This window comes from Tamandua tetradactyla, chromosome 11 (genome assembly GCF_023851605.1).
Source record: "Tamandua tetradactyla isolate mTamTet1 chromosome 11, mTamTet1.pri, whole genome shotgun sequence".
Classification (NCBI taxonomy): Eukaryota; Metazoa; Chordata; class Mammalia; order Pilosa; family Myrmecophagidae; genus Tamandua; species Tamandua tetradactyla.
In genome coordinates, this window is record NC_135337.1 from 89,974,863 (window position 1) to 89,992,115 (window position 17,253).

Consider the following 17,253-nt stretch of genomic DNA (forward strand, 5'->3'; position numbering starts at 1 on the left):
TGGCGAGCGTAGTCCCGCCCCCAGCTGCGTTCTGATTGGACAGTTCCTCGAGCCCGAGTGACAAGGACGCCACGCTACTGAGTAGGAGGGGCGTCGGGACTTGCCCCGGTTTATTTACTAATAAGCTAACTCGCTCGCCGCCTTCCTCTGCAGTCTTCCTGCCGCTCAGCGGCCCTCCTGGGTCTTTCTTCTGAACCCGGGGACCCAGGTGAGTTGGGAATTCTAGACTCATTTTGCAGTTGGAGCGTTCCCCTGGTCTAGAGCAGGAGGGGCACAAATGCCAGGCCAGAGTGGACAGGACGGCGTGTTGTCCTCCAGGGATTAAGGGTCTGGGTGTGGGCCTGCCAGGCCACCCATGGAAATGTGCCATTTGCTTACGAAAATAAGCACTTAAAAGTGATGTCACCAAGTGTAACAAAGAATCTGATGCCATTTGATGTGTTTGAAAGGCCGTGATTTGTGTGTATGTGTGTGCGCTGTATGGTGGGGTCACATTTCATTATTTTTCCATGTGAGTATCCCGTTACTGCAGCAACATTTGCTGAATTTTTGTTTGTTTGTTTCATTTTGGGGGAAGTGCATGGACCGGGGGTCGAAACTGGGTCTCCCACATGGCAGGCAAGAATTCTACCACTGAACAACCCTCGCAACCCCGGCTATGATTTTTACGTGAAAGACTATTGAAGTTCTATTTTCACGGATATAAGAGAAAAATATTAAAAGCTTATCAAAATTTGAAACTCTTGGGCAACCAAGAGTGGTGCAGTGGCAGAGTTCTCGCCTGCCATGCACAAGACCCGGGTTCGATTTCCGGTGCCGCCCATGCAAAAAAGAGAGAGAAAAAAAATTGAAACTTAATACTGATACATTGAATCATCTGGAGAAATGTGTATTTAACCCTTTGCCCCCCCCTTCTTTTTAGAAAAGTGCTGGGTGTCCAGAAAATCATGCACAATACATGGAGTTCTCTTATAGCATCTGTTTTAGTTTGCTAACGCTGCTGGAATGCAGTGCAATAGAGATGGATAGGCTCTTATAAAGTTACAAATTTACAGTTCCTTAGAAGAAACATCTGGGTTTCTCTGTCACATGGGAGGGCACTTGGTGACATCTGCTAGGCTTCTCTCTTGGTTTCTGAGTTCAAAAGGCTTCCCTTGGAGCATTTCCTTTCTGCATCTCTAAACATTTGGGTCTGATAGGCTCTGAGCTGAGTTGCGCTGGGCTGCACTAGGCTTTGCTGAGCTGCTCCTCTCTCTTCTTACTCTTCCTTTTAAGCCTCCAGCTAATTAAGTGTCACTCATTGTGGGAGGCACTGAACTTAGCCCACCACAGATGTAATCAGCCATAGATAAAATTCGTATGCTGATAATTTAAGTCCACAGCAACAGAACAGCTGGGCACCATCACCTGGCCAAGTTGATATGGGAACCTGAATACTACACCATCCTATTAATAATATCTTACATTAGTGTCCTTACAATTGATGAAGGTACACTTTTATAAATGTACATTTGACTATCATCCATGGTTAATTTTAGGTTGCACTGGTTGTGTTGTATAGTCTATGTATTAAAAAAATTTATTCTAATAACATACATACAATTAATTTCTCCCATTTAACCACATTCAAGTAGATAATTCACTGCAGTTAATTGTATTAGCAATGTTGTGCTATTTTCACCACCCATTACTAAAAGTCTATGATTAACCAAAATAAGAACCCTGTACAATTTAAGCATTAACTCCTCATTCCCTGTCCCCACCCCAGCTCCTGGTAAACTATATTCTAGTTTCTGAGTCTATGAATTTGCTTATTCTAATGGTTTATCAATGAAATCATACAATTTTTGTCCTTTTGCCCTTTATTTCATTTAATCTGATGTCTTCAGGGTTCATCCATGTTGTCACATGTATCAGAAGTTTGTTCCTTTTCATAACTGAAAAATATCCCATGTTTTGTTTTTCCATTCATTGGTTGATGGGCACTTAATTGCTTCAGGCTTTTGGCAGTTGTGAATAATGCCTCTGTGAACATCGAATTCTGTTTGAGTCTTAATTCTTTGGGGTATATACTTATAAATGGGATTAAGTCATATGGTAATTCTATATTAACTTTCTGAGGAACTGCCAAGCTGTCTTCTACTGTGGCTTCAGCGTTGTACATTCCCACCAACAATGAATGAGTGTTCCTATTTCTCCACATCTTCTCCAACACTTGTAATTTTCTGTTATTTTTAATAGTAGTCATTCTAGCAGGTGTGAAATGGTATGCCATTGTGGATTTGATTTGCATTTCCCTAAAGGCTGATAATGTTGAGCATCTTTCCACATGCCATTTGGCCATGTGTATAACTTCTTTGCAGAAAAATCTATTCAAGTCTTTTGCCCATTTTAAAATTGGGTTGTTTGTCTTTTCCTTGTTGTGTTATAGGATTTCTTTATATATTCTGGATCTTAAACCCTTATTGAATATGTGGTTTCGAAATATTTCCTCCTGTTGTGTAGGTTGCTGTTTTATTTTCACGATAAAGATCTTTGAGGTATAAGTTTATATTTTGATGAAATTTTTATTTTGCTGCTTATGCTTTGGGTGTAAAGTCTAAGAAACCACTGCTTGACAGAAGGTCCTGAAGATGCTTTCCTACATTTAATTCTAGAACTTTCATAGTTCTGGTTCTTATTATTTAGGTTTTTGTTCCACTGTGAATTGATTTTTCCTGGTTTAATGCACCCCAGGAAAGCCATGTTTTAATCCTGATCTAGTCTTGTGGGAGCAGCCAATTTTTAAAATCCTGATTCAATACTGCAGGTTAGAAATTTTTTATTAGATGATCTCTATGGCGATATGACTCACCCAGCTGTGGGTATGACCTTTGATTAGAGGGAGATGTGACTCCACCCATTCCAGGTGGGCCTTGATTCGTTTGTTAAAACCCTTTAAAAGAGGAAACATTTTGGAAAGAAACTTCAGAGCTGACAGAAATGACAGAGCCTAGAGAAAGGACAGAAGCCTCAGAAATGACAGAAACTTCACAGCAGAAGGTGACACAGATGTGGACACGTGGAAAACAGAGACACAGGTGTTTGGAGATGCTTGGAGCCCGGCAGGTGTTGCCATGAGATATTAAGTAAGCCAGAACGTGGAGAGAGCCAAGAAAGACAAGAGATGAAAACCAGCCCCAGGGAAGCAAAGTGAGGAACCCCCACATGGATAGAGACTGAAAGCAATGGAGCCCAGGAGCAAGGGACCTGCAGATGCCACCACGTGACTTCCCAGCTCTTCTAGTTTGCTAGCTGCTGGAATGCAACACACCAGAAACGGATTGGCTTTTAATAAAAGGGGATTTATTTTGTTAGTTCTTCAGAGGAAAGGCAGCTAACTTTCCACTGAGGTTCTTTCTTACGTGGGAAGGCACAGGATGGTCTCTGCCGACCTTCTCTCCAGGCCCCTGGGTTTCAACCACTTTCCCCGGGATGACTTCTTTCTGCATCTCCAAAGGCCTGGGCTGAGCTGCGAGTGCTGAGATGAGGAATGCTGAGCTGCTAGGCTGTGCTACATTGTGCTCTCTCATTTAAGCACCAGCCAATTAAGTCAAACGTCATTCATTGCAGCAGGCATGCCTCCTAGCCGACTGCAGATGTAAATCAGCAACAGATGAGGTTCACGTACCATTGGCTCATGTCCGCAGCAACAAAACTAGGTATGCTCACCTGGCCAAGTTGACGACTGAATCTAACTACCACACCAGCTGACAGAGGGGTTCTGGACAGTATCATTCTTTCTGGAGTGACAGTAACCTCTTGTTGGTGCCTTAATTTGGACACTTTCAATTCCTTAGAACTGTACTTGTAACTTATTAAATCCCCCTTTTAAAAAGCCATTCCAGTTCTGGTAAACTAACACAGGGTGTGAAGAAGGGGTCCACTTTCATTCTTTTGCAAATGGAGATCCAGTTTCCCAAGAACCATTTGTTGAAAGGACTATCCTTTCCCAATTGTATGTTTTTTGTCTTTTCCTGTTGGTCATTTCCTGGCAATCTGGGACAGAAATCCTAGAATGAACTAGGACTCAGCATCAAGGGATTGAGAAAACCTTTTCAACCAAAAGGGGGAAGAGTGAAATGAGACAAAGTGTCAATGGCTGAGAGATTCCAAACAGAGTGGAGAGGTTATCCTGGAGGTTATTCTTATGCATTACGTAGATATCACCTTGTTATCCAAGATGTAATGGAGAGGCTGGAGGGAACTGCCTGAAAATGTAGAGCTGTGTTCCAGTAGCCATGTTTCTTGATGATGATTGTATAATGATATAGCTTTCAAAATGTGACTGTGTGAATGTGAAAACCTTGTGTCTGATGCTCCTTTTATCTACCTTGTCAACAGATGAGAGGAACATATGGAATAAAAATAAATAATAGGGGGAACAAATGTTAAAACAGATTTTGTTTGAAATGCTAGTGACCAATGAAAGGGATCAGTAAGGGGTATGGCCTGTAAAAATTTTTTTTTCTGTTTGTTTTATTTTTCTGTTGTCTTTTTATTTCTTTTTCTGAATTGATGCTAATGTTCTGGGAAATGATCATGATGATGAATATGCAACTATGTGATGATCTTGTGAATTGCTGAGTGTATGTGTTGGGAATGTTTGTTTCTTGTAATTTTTTAATTAATAAAATATTGAAAATAAATAAATAAAAAAATAAATGAGTACAGTAAAGTGGCAGGTTACAAGATCAACATTCAAAAATCTGTAGTGTTTCTGTACACTAGTAATGAACAATCTGAGGGGGAAATCAAGAAACTAATTCCATTTACAATTGCAAGTAAAAGAATAAAATAGTTAGGAATAAATTTAACTAAAGAGACAAAAGACCTATACAAAGAAAACTACAAGAAACTGTTAAAAGAAATCACAGAAGACCTAAATAGATGGAAGGGCATACCGTGTTCATGGATTGGAAAACTAAATATAGTTGAGATGTTAATTCTACCTAAATTGATTTACAGATTCAATGCAATACCAGTCAAAATCCCAACAACTTACTTTTCAGAAATAGAAAAACCAATGAACAAGTTATCTGGAAGGGCAGGGTGCCCCGAATTGCTAAAAGTATCTTGAGGAAAAAAAACGAAGCTGGAGATCTCATGCTGCCTGACTTTAAGGCATATTATGAAGCCACAGTGGTCAAAACAGCATGGTACTGGCATAAAGATAGATATATTGACCTATGGAATCGAATAGAGTGTTCAGATATAGACCCTCTCATCTATGGAGATTTGATCTTTGATAAGGCAGTCAAGCCAACTCACCTGGGACAGAACAGTCTCTTCGGTAAATGGTGCCTAGAGAACTGGATATCCATAATCAAAAGAATGAAAGAGGACCCATATCTCACACCCTATACAAAAGTTAAGTCAAAATGGATCAAAGATCTAAACATTAGGTCTAAGACCATAAACAGTTAGAGGAAAATGTGGGGAAATATCTTATAAATCCTATAATTGGAGGCGGTTTTATAGTCCACCTAAAGCAAGAGCACTGAAGAAATAAATAAATAAATGGAGTAGGAAAATGGCGGCCCCCGCAGCTGCAGCTGAGGCTCAGGCGTCAGGTGGCCCGCACCCTCCAGTCTGTCTGTTAGTGTTGGGAATGGCGGGATCTGGGAAAACCACCTTTGTACAGAGGCTCACAGGACATCTGCATAGCCAAGGCTCTCCACCTTATGTGATCAACCTGGATCCAGCAGTGCATGAAGTCCCTTTTCCTGCCAATTGATATTCGTGACACTGTGAAGTATAAAGAAGTCATGAAACAGTATGGACTTGGGCCCAATGGTGGCATTGTGACCTCACTCAATCTCTTTGCTACCAGGTTTGATCAGGTGATGAAATTTATCGAGAAGGCCCAGAAGTTGTCTAAATATGTCTTGATTGACACACCTGGACAGATAGAGGTGTTCACTTGGTCAGCTTCTGGGACAATCATCACTGAGGCTCTGGCATCCTCATTTCCAACAGTTGTCATCTATGTAATGGATACATCACGAAGTACCAATCCAGTGACCTTCATGTCCAATATGCTGTATGCATGCAGCATCTTGTATAAAACCAAGCTGCCTTTCATCGTGGTCATGAATAAAACTGACATCATTGACCACAGCTTTGCAGTGGAAGGGATGCAGGATTTTGAGGCTTTTCAAGATGCCTTGAATCAGGAGACTACATATGTCAGTAATCTGACTTGTTCTATGAGCCTGGTGTTGGATGAGTTTTACAGCTCACTCAGGGTGGTAGTTGTCTCTGCTGTTCTGGGTACAGGCTTGGATGAACTCTTTGTTCAAGTCACCAGTGCTGCAGAAGAATATGACAGAGAGTACTGCCCTGAATATGAATGTCTGAAGAAATCACTGGCCAGTGCACAGAGTCAGCAGCAGGAAGAACAACTGGAACGTCTTCAGAAGGATATGGGCTCTGTGGTCTTGGACATGGGAACTACCACAGACAACTTTTCTCCTGTGATGGACCCTTCTGACCTGATCCTGATTCGAGGAACCTTGGAGGAAGGGGATGAGGAAGCAGAAAGTGATACTGATAATATCAACCACAGAGTTACTGAGGAAAGCCGTGAAGAACCAGCGTTCCAGAATTTTATGCAAGAATCAATGGCCCAGTATTGGAAGAGAAGCAATAAATAGGAGGAAGACTTCAGGAAAACTCAGTTGTTTCTAGAAAGCCAAAGTTTTGGAACTCTATGTGAAGAAGCTGCCTTTACCTCTGATTGGGCCTTATCATAAAGGACAGTTTTCTTCAGAGTAACAGAGTTCTGTTATTAGGGATAGCTCATGACTCGAGCTGAAGCCAGTGATAGAAAGACCTTGGGACCTGGAAGGTAGATGCTGATTCTTCTAGGCCTTTGATGTGGGCTTAAGCAAGGAAGAGTATACTAACTATTCTTGGAAGTTGATGTCTCTTCAAGAGTTATCATTTAGAACTCAAGTACTTTTGCTGCTGATGGCTGGAAGAGAGAACTTATTCTGTTGGTGATCATTTGAATCTGTTATTAGGCTGAGTTTATAGACTCTGTTTCCCCAACATATTGTTCCTGATTCTACACTGTGAGTTTTCCTGTTTCTAGCAGAAAGGGAGAAGAGAAACATGATCTTGCCCAGAATGGCAGTGGAGTCTCTTTGGCTATTAGTCACTGTTGGTGTGAAATATGGCCCACACCGGGTAGCTCATCGTAGGACACCTCATCTGTTAAAGTAGGCAAAATACATTATTAATGATAAGAATCCTGCTTTCAACAAAGTCTTCAAGCTCTAACTTCGTAAGCTTGCCTGTCATGATTTCAAAATAGAAAATGATATAATCCCCAATAAATTCACTTCTTTCAACAGGGAAAAAAAATAAAAATAAATAAATGGGAACTCCTCAAAATTAAACATCTTTGTGCATCAAAGAACTTCATCAAGAAAGTAAAAAGACAGCCTACACAATGGGAGACAATATTTGGAAACAACATATCAGATAAAGGTCTAGTATTCAGAATTTATAAAGAGATTGTTCAACTCAACAACAAAAAGACAGTCAATCCAATTACAAAATGGGAAAAAGAGTTGAACAGACACTTCTCAGAAGAGGAAATACAACTGGCCAAAAGGCACATGAAGAGATGCTCAACATCCCTGGCCATTAGAGAAATGCAAATCAAAACTACAATGAGATATCATCTCACACCCACCATTATCAACAAAACAGAGAATGACAAGTGCTGGAGAGGATGTGGAGAAAGAGGCACATTTATTCACTGTTGGTGGGAATGTCAAATGGTGCAGCCACTGTGGAAGGCAGTTTGGCAGTTCCTCAAAAAGCTGAATATAGAATTGCCATATGACCCAGCAGTACCATTGCTAGGTATCTACTCAGAGCACATAAGGGCAAAGACACAAATGGACATTTGCACACCAATGTTTATAGCAGCATTATTTACAATTGCAAAGAGATGGAAACAGCCAAAATGTCCATCAACAGATGAGTGGCTAAACAAACTGTGGTATATACATACGATGGAATATTATGCAGGTTTAAGACAGAATAAACTTATGAAGCATGTAACAATATGAATGGACCTTGAGAACATTATGCTAAGGGAGACTAGCCAAAAACTAAAGGACAAATACTGTATGGTCTCACTGATATGAACTGACATTAGTGAATAAACTTGGAATATTTCGTTGGTAACAGAGACCATCAGGAGATAGAAATAGTGTGTGAATCCATTGAAGATGTTGTTCTAGTTAAGTTGTGTGGCCCAACTGAATGAGTGTAGACCTTAATCTGGATTACTGGAGTCCTTCATAAGGAGAAGAAATTCAGACATAATCAGAGAAGCTGTAAGTCTGAAGTCAAAAGAACCTGAAAGAGAAAGGAGAGGACATTGCCATGTGATATAAGGCAGGGATGGAAGCCAAGGAACCCCAAGGATGGCCAACAGTCAGCACCAGAATGTTATAGTCTTTGGGGAGAAAGCATTCCATTTCTGAGGAGTCCATCTTGGACTTCTCCTAACCTCAAAATCATGAGCCAATAAATTCCTATTGTTCAAGCCAAAAAAAAAAAAAAAAGAATGGAATGATCATATTGTGAGAATGTTTGTGTTTGTATGTGGTTATGTTTAATAAATAAAAAACAAACAAACAAAACAAATGAAGTGCTGGTACATGCTACCACATCTATGAACTTCTAAGGTACCATGTTGAGTGAAATAAACCAGATACAAAAGGAAAAAAATTCAGTTAGTCATAAAAGTGAGGGTTGATTTCTGAACTCTCAGTTTGATTCTGTTGGACTGTATGTATGCCTGTCCTTGTGTCAATACTATGCTATTTCGAATACCGTGGATTTGTAATAACTTTCAAGATGGCTTGGTTAAGGGGCCCTGTTTTGGTTTGCTAAATCTGCTGGAATGCAATATGCCAGAAATGGAATGGCTTTTAAAAACGAAATTTATTAGGTTATGAGTTTACAATTCTAAGTCCATGAAAATTTAAAAACTAAAGCATCCAGAGAAAGATACCTTGACTCAAGGAAGGCACAGGGCTGGTGTCTGCTGATCCTTATTCCTGGTTCCCTTGCTTTCAGCTTCTGATGCCATTGGTATCTTCTCTGAGCCTCTGTGTACCTTCAATTATTTCCTCTGGGACACAACTCTGGGTTCTGATTTCCTTAGCAGCTCACAGGAAGGCACATGGCAACATATTCTGGGCTGTGCATCTCCAAATGTCTGTATCTAGGCATCTGCTTTCTCTCTGTTGGTACTCCAAGCACATCCAGATGTCCTCATCACTGCAAGTTCTGAAGCAACTGTTTTCTCCAAAATGTCTTCCCTTTAAAGAAGTTCAGTAAGGCTATCAAGACCCACCTTGAATGGGTGAAGTCCATCTCCATTTCATCAAAAGGCCACACCCACAGTTGGGCATGCCATATCTCCATGGAACTAATCTAATCAAAAGGTCACAACCACAATTGAGTGGGCGAATCTCCATGGAAATGATCTAATCGAAGGTCTCCACCCTACAATAATGAATCAGGATTAAATGGCTTTTCTGAGGTACACAACAGTTTCAAACTAAGACATTCAACCTCTGGACCCCCAAAAGTCATGTTATTTCTATATTCAAAATACATTAACTCTGGATGGACCTAGAGAACATTATGCTGAGTGAGTCTAGCCAAAAACTAAAAGACAAATACTGTATGGTCCCAATGATGTGAATCGACATTCGAGAATAAACTTGAAATATGTCATTGGTAACAGAGTCCAGCAGGAGTTAGAAACAGGGTAAGATAATGGGTAATTGGAGCTGATGGGATACAGACTGTGCAACAGGACTAGATACAAAAACTCAAAAATGGACAGCACAATAATACCTAATTGTAAAGTAATCATGTTAAAACACTGAATGAAGCTGCATCCGAGCTATAGGGTTTTGTTTTGTTTTGTTTTTACTATTATTACTTTTATTTTTTTCTCTATATTAACATTCTATATCTTTTTCGGTTGTGTTGCTAGTTCTTCTAAACCGATGCAAATGTACTAAGAAATGATGATCATGCATCTATGTGATGATGTTAAGAATTACTGATTGCATATGTAGAATGGTATGATTTCTAAATGTTGGGTTAATTTCTTTTTTCCCGTTAATTAATAAAAAAATAAAAAAAATACATTAACTCCATCCTAATATTACAGAAGCCTTAAACCATTTCAGTAACAATACAAATGCAATACCATGTCAAAAATAATACAAAATCTCATCAAAGTGAGTTATAGCATGGTCTGTCCTATGGCAAAAAATTTTCCTTTGGCTGTTGACCTGTAAAATTTAGAACAAATTACCCGATGGCAATATACAAAGGAGGAACTGTCACAGGATATATGTTCCCATTCCCATGGGGAAAAATTAAAAGACAGTGGGTATCACTGGACCCATATAGTTCCAAAAACCTGCAGGGCAAACTCCATTCGATTTCAAAGTCTGAGAGTTGTTCATCCTTGGGCCTTTAGTTCCACCCTCTCTAAGGGTTTATGCATTGGCTCTGCTGTCTGCAAATGCTGGAGTGAAGGTTGTAACACTGGGAAACATTGAGGGCACCACATTTTTCTTGGCTTCACACTCTCCAAGCATCAGGGCAATACCTGGGTTCTCTGTCATCTCTGGGGTACACAATCAACCCCCTCAAAACAATGGGGCAATCGCCAGGCTCCCCCCAATCAATGGGGAATTAGCTCCACCCTCTCTAAAGCCTGAAGTGGCAAAACTCTTCCTGATCATTGAGGCAGAAGGCCTGCCCTCTGCTTTCAGGGAAACTCACCCTCTCCACATGTGTGGGTGGGTCTACTCTCCTGGCCTGAGGTTTCTTGGCTTCAGACTTTAGCTTCCATGAATCTGCCTTTAAAGTCATTTTTCTTTCAATCAGTCCCTTTTCTATCCCTTTTAGTCCAGACTGGCAGTGGTTCCATTCATACAGATCTCAAAAGCAATTTATTGGTTTTCCATGCAGTATACAGGGGTCATAGCCATCACACAATAAGATTTTCCACAGATCCTTTCTGGATAACTCTATCTTCAATCCTTGCTTGTCCTATAATGTCTGACTGTTTCCATGTTTTGCTAAATCCTCACATGGGGCCCTATTCACTGGAGTCTCACTTTTTGGAAGCCTAGAATTTCCCAGACCACCAGTACCCAAGGGTTCAGTTCTCAACTTATCTCTTTCCTGTCGTATCTTACTGTAAGCTACAAGGAGTAACCAGGCTGCATTTTTCACATTTTAGTTTGGACATCTCTTCAGCCAAGTGCCCCAACTTGCTGTTTTTAAATTCTGCCCTCTATCCAAGATCAGTAGTCAATTTTGCCAAATTCACTGCCACTTTAAAACAAGGGTCCACCTTCCCTCCAGTTTGCAATAACACATTCATCATTTCTGTCTAAGGCCTTATCAGAAATATCTTTAGAGTCCATATTTCTACCAACAGTCTCTTCATAGCATTCTAGGCATTCTCTATCAAGCTGCTCACAACGGTTCCAGAATCTTCCCCTTATCCATTTAAACAGCTGTTTCAATATGTTTGGTATTTGCAAACCTCAGCACCCCACTTCTCTGGTAGTAAAATCCGTTTTGGTTTGCTAAAGCTGCTGGCATACAATATACAAGAAACAGAATGATTTTTAAAAAGGAAACTTATTAGGCTACATGTTTACAGTTCTGAGGCTATAAAAATGTCAACCAAGGTGTGTTAGTTAGATTCAGTTGTCAACTTGGCCAGGTGAGCATACCTAGTCTTGTTGCTGTGGACATAAGCCAACGGTACGTGAACCTCATCTGTTGCCAATTACATCTGCAGTCAGCTAGGAGGCGTGTCTGCTGCAATGAGTGATGTTTGACTTAATTGACTGGTGCTTAAATAAGAGAGCACAATGTAGCACTGCTAGCAGCTCGGCATTCCTCATCTCAGCACTTGCAGCTCAGCCCAGGCCTTTGGAGATGCGGAAAGAAGTCACCCCGGGGAAAGTTGTTGGAACCCAGGGACCTGGAGAGAAGACCAGCAGAGACCATCTTGTGCCTTCCACATAAGAAAGAACCTCAGTGGAAAGTTAGCTGCCTTTCCTCTGAAGAACCAACAAAATAAATCCCCTTTTATTAAAAGCCAATCCGTCTCTGGTGTGTTGCATTCCAGCAGCTAGCAAACTAGAACATAAGGCATCTAGAGACAGGTACCTTGACTCAAGGAAGGTTAGTATCTGTCTCATAGGAAAGCATATTTCTGGCATCTGCTGGTCCTTTTTCCTGGTTCCGTTGCTTTCAGCTTCTGATGTCAGTGGTTTCCTCTCTAAGTGTCTGTGGGCCTACACTTAGCTGCTCTGGTACACAACTCTGTGTTCTGGCTTCTTAGCAACTTATAGAAGGCACATGGCAACATCTGCTGGTCTTTGCATCTCTAAATATCTTTGTCTAGGCATTTTCTCTCTCTCTGGTGGCACTCCAGGCATCTCCAAGTGTCTGTATCTCTGAAGCAACTGTGTTTTCTCCAAAACGTCTCCCCTTTAAAGGAATCCAATAAAGTAATCAAGACCCACCTTGAATGGGTGGTGTCCATCTCCATCTAATCAAAAGGCCACACCCATAATTGACCATGCCACATCCTCATGAAAAGTGATCTAATCAAAAGGCCACACCCACAATTGGGCAGCCACATCTCCATGGGAAATAATTCAATCAGAAGGCCAAACCATAATTGAGTGGGTCAATCTCCACAGAAAGAATCTACCCAAAGGTTTCTACTCTACAATATTGAACCAAAATTAAAGGACATGGCTTTTCTGGGGTATACAACAGTTTCAAACCAGCACAGGCCATTTAACCTTCCATTTGTGTCCTTGCCTTCATTTCCTCTGAACATATAGCTAATAATGGGATTACAGGATCACATGGCAAGTCTATAGTTAGCTTCCTGTGAAACTCCCAAACTGCTTTCCAGGGCTGTTGCACCATTTTACATTCCCACCACGTTGGATAAGTATGCCTCTTTCTCCACATCGTCTCCAGTGCTTGTTTTTTTTGATAATGGCCATTCTACTGGGTGTGAGATGGTATCTCATTGTGTTTTTGATTTGCATTTTCCTAATAGCCAGTGAAAGTGAGCATCTTTTCATGTGCTTTTTAGCCATTTGTATTTCCTCTTCTGAAGTGTCTATTTATGTGTTTTGCAATTTTTTAAATTGGTTATTTCTATCTTGTTGTTGTTGACTTGTAGCATCTCTTTATGTATTCTGAATATTAAACCCATATCTGATGTGCGGTTTCTAAATGTTGTCTCCCATTGTGTAGGCTGCCTTTTCATTTCCTTACAAAGTTCTTTGATGCACAGAAGTGTTTAATTTTGAGGAGATTCCATATATTTATTTCTTTTTCAATGCTTGTGTTTTGGGTGTAAGGTCTAGGAAATGGCCTCCTACTACACGATCTATAAGATATTTCCCTACATTTTCTTCTAAAGGTTTTATGTTCTTAGCTCTAATGTTTGAATCTTTGATCCATTTTTAGTTAATTTTTAATAGGGTGGGAGATATGGATCTACTTTCATTCTTCTGCATGTGGATATCCAGTTCTCCAAACACCATTTGTTGAAGAGGCTCTGTCCCAGTTGGATTGGCTTAACTGCCTTATCGAGGATCAGTTGTCCATACATGAGAGGGTCTGTTTCTGAAAACTGAATTCAATTCCAGTGGTCAGTATATCTATCTTTACACCGGTACCATGCTGTTTTAACCACTGTAGCTTCATAATATGTTTTAAAGTCAGGTAGTGTGAGTCTTCCCACTTCATTTTTCTTTCTCAAGATATTTTTAGCTATTCAGGACACCCTGCCCTCCCAAATAAATTTCTGCAAAGTAAATTGTTGAGATTTTAATTGGTATTCCATTGAATCTATAAATCAGTTTTGGTAGAATTGACATCATAACTGCACTTAGTTTTCCAATCCATGAACACCATATGCCATTACATTTATTTAGGTCTTTATTTCTTTTAACAATATCTTGTAGTTTTCTGTGTATAGATCTTTTGTATCCTTAGCTAAATTTATTACTAAATATTTTATTCTTTGGGTTGCTATTGTAAATGGAATTTTTTTTCTTGATTTCCCCCCCAGATTGCTCATTTATAGTGTATAGAAACACTACTGATTTTTGGGCATTGAACTTGTACCTTGCCACTTTGCTGTACTCATTTCTTAGCTCTAGTAGCTTCGCTGTAGATTTTTTTGAATTTTCAACATACACTGTTATGTCATCTGTAAACAATGAGAGTTTTACTTCTTCCTTTCCAGTTTGGATGCCTTTTATTTCTTTTTCTTGTCTAATTGCTCTGGCTAGAACTTCCAGCACAATGTTGAATAACAGTGGTGACAGTGGACATCCTTGTCTTGTTCCTAATCTTAGAGAGGGGAAACTTTCAGTCTTTCCCCATTGAGGATGTTACAGGTGAGTTTTTCATATATTCCCTTTATCATGTTGAGGAAATTCGGTTCTATTCCTTTCCTTTGAAGTGTTGTCATCAAGAAAGGATGTTGAATTTTGTCAGATGCCTTTTCTGCATCAATTGAGATGATCATGCGGTTTTACTGCTTTGATTTGTTCATATGGTGTATTACATTAGTTGATTTTTTTATGTTAAACCAGCGTTACATACCTGGAATAAATCCCAGTTGATCATGATGTATAATTCTTTCAATGTGCCTTTGGATTTGATTTGCAAGTACTTTGTTAAGGATTTTTGCACCTATATTTATTAAAGAGATTCATCTATAATTTTCTTTTCTTGTAGTATCTTTGTCTGGCTTTTGTATTAGGGTGATGTTGGTTTCATAGAAGGAGTTAGGTAGCTTTCCCTCCTCTTCAATTTTTTTGAAGAGTTTGAGCAGGATTGGTAGTAATTCTTTCTGAATACTTGGTAGAATTCACATTTGGTCCTTGACTTTTCTTTTTTGGGGAGCTTCTTGATGATGTTTCAGTCTCTTTATTTGTGATTGGCTTGTTGAGCACGTCTATTTCTTCCTGAGTCAATGTTGGTTGTTCATGCCTTTCTGGAAGTTGTCCATTTCATCTACATTGTCAAGTTTATTAGCATATATTTGCTCATAGTATCCTCTCATTACCTCCTTTATTTCTGCGGGGTCAGTGGCTTTGTCTCCTCTTCCATTTCTGATTTTATTTATTTGCATCCTCTCTCTCTCTCTCTCTCTCTCTTTTATCAACTTAGCAAAGGATCCATCAATTATATTGATTTTTTCTAACAACCAACTTCTGATATTGTTGATTTTTCTCAATTATTTTCATATTCTCAATTTCATTTATATCTGCTCTAATGTTTATTATTTCTTTCCTTTTGTTTGCTTTGGAGTTAATTTGCTGTTCTCTCTCTAGTTCTTTCAAGTGAATAGCTTAAACCTCGATTTTTACTCTTTCTTTTTTTTAATACAGGCATTTAAGGCAATAAATTTCCCTCTCAGCACTGCCTTTGCTGCATTCCATAATTTTTAATGTGTTGTGTTTTCATTTTCATTTGCCTCAAGATATTTATTGATTTCTCTTGTAATTTCTTCTTTGATCCACTGGTTGTTTAAGAGTATGTTGTTTAGTCTTCATATATTTGTGAATTTTCTGGCCCTGTTATTGACTTCCAACTTCATTCCATTATGATATGAGAAAGTGTTTTGTATGATTTCAGTCTTTTTAAATTTATTGAAATTTGCTTTGTGACCCAGCATATGGTCTATCCTTGAGAATGATACATGAGCACTTGAGAAAAATATTTATTCCGCTATTGTGCGGTGTAATGAACATGTCTGTTAACTCTAGCTCATTTATCATATTATTAAAATTCTCTGTTTCTTTATTAATCCTCTGTCTAGATGTTATACCCATTGATAAGAGTGGGGAATTGAAGTCTCCAACTATTATGGTAGAGTGTCTACTTCTCCCTTCAGTGTTGTCAGTGTTTGCCTAATGTATATTGGAGCACTCTCGCTTGGTGCATAAATGTTTATGATTGCTATGTCTTCTCATTGAATTGTTCCTTTTATTAAAATACATAGTGTCCTTCTTTGTCTCTTATAATTGTTTTATATTTGATTTCTAATTTTTTGGATATTAGTATAGCTACCTCTACTCTTTTCTGGTTGTTGTTTGCACGAAATAACTTTTCCCAACCTTTCACTTTCACCTATTTTTGTCCTTGGGTCTAATATGAGTCTCGTGTAGACAGCCTATAGATGGGTCCTGTTTTTTTGTTTTTTTTTCTAAGCTTTTTTTTATTAATTAAAAAAATTAACAAACAAAACAAAACATTTAGATATCATTCCATTCTACATTTCCAACAGTAATTCTTAATATCATCACATAGTTGCATATTCATCATTTCTTAGTACATTTGCATCGATTTAGAAAAAGAAATAAAAAGACAACAGAAAAAGAAATAAAATGATAAGAGAAAAAAAAGACTATACATACCATACCCTTTACCCCTCACTTTCATTTACCACTAGCATTTCAAACTGAATTTATTTTAACATTTGTTCTAGATGAGTCCTGTTTTTAATCCATTCTGCCAGTCTGTGTCTTTTGATTGAGGAGTTTAATCCATTAATATTTAATATTATTATTGTAAAGGCAGTACTTTCTTCTACCATTTGTTTTTTGGGATTTTGTAGGTCATATCTATTTTTTTTCTCCTTTTACCTTTACTGATAGTCTTCATTTCTACAGTCTTCTCCGGGCCTGTATCTCCTGCCTTTTCCTATCTGCCTGTAGTGTTCTCTTTAGTATTTCTTGCAGAGCTGGTCACTTAGTCCTAAATTCTTTCAGTGACTGTTTGTCTGAAAATATTTTATTCTCCCCCTCATTTAAAAAAAGATCTTTTTATTTATATGTATTATATATTCACATACCATGTAATCATCCAAAATGTACAGTCATTAGTTCACAGTATTATCATATAGCTGTACATTTATTATCACCATTGGCTTTTTTCTTCTTTTTTTTTGTTAAAAATAACATATTACAAAAAAGAAGTATATTTCAGAGCACATTACAACAATTAGTTGTAGAACAGATTTCAGAGTTTGGTATGGGTTACAGTTCCACAATTTTAGGTTTTTACTTCTAGGTGCTACAAGATATTGGAGACTAA

At 38.8% G+C, this 17,253-nt stretch overlaps 2 protein-coding genes and 1 pseudogene across 2 annotated transcripts in view; all 3 read left to right on the forward strand.

Annotated features, from left to right (window-relative positions):
• The first annotated feature begins 94 nt into the window (after nt 1-94).
• The window catches only part of LOC143650664 (zinc finger protein 564-like), a 47,378-nt gene continuing 30,219 nt past the window's right edge, over nt 95-17,253 (forward strand). Inside the window, exon 1 of the mRNA XM_077121717.1 lies at nt 95-208. The gene's annotated coding sequence lies outside the window, so the exon portion shown is untranslated. The remainder of the gene's footprint in view (nt 209-17,253) is intronic.
• LOC143650659 (uncharacterized) overlaps nt 100-17,253 on the forward strand; it is a 118,210-nt gene continuing 101,056 nt past the window's right edge. Inside the window, exon 1 of the mRNA XM_077121712.1 lies at nt 100-208. The gene's annotated coding sequence lies outside the window, so the exon portion shown is untranslated. The remainder of the gene's footprint in view (nt 209-17,253) is intronic.
• LOC143650662 (GPN-loop GTPase 1 pseudogene) lies at nt 4,331-10,117 on the forward strand (annotated as a pseudogene).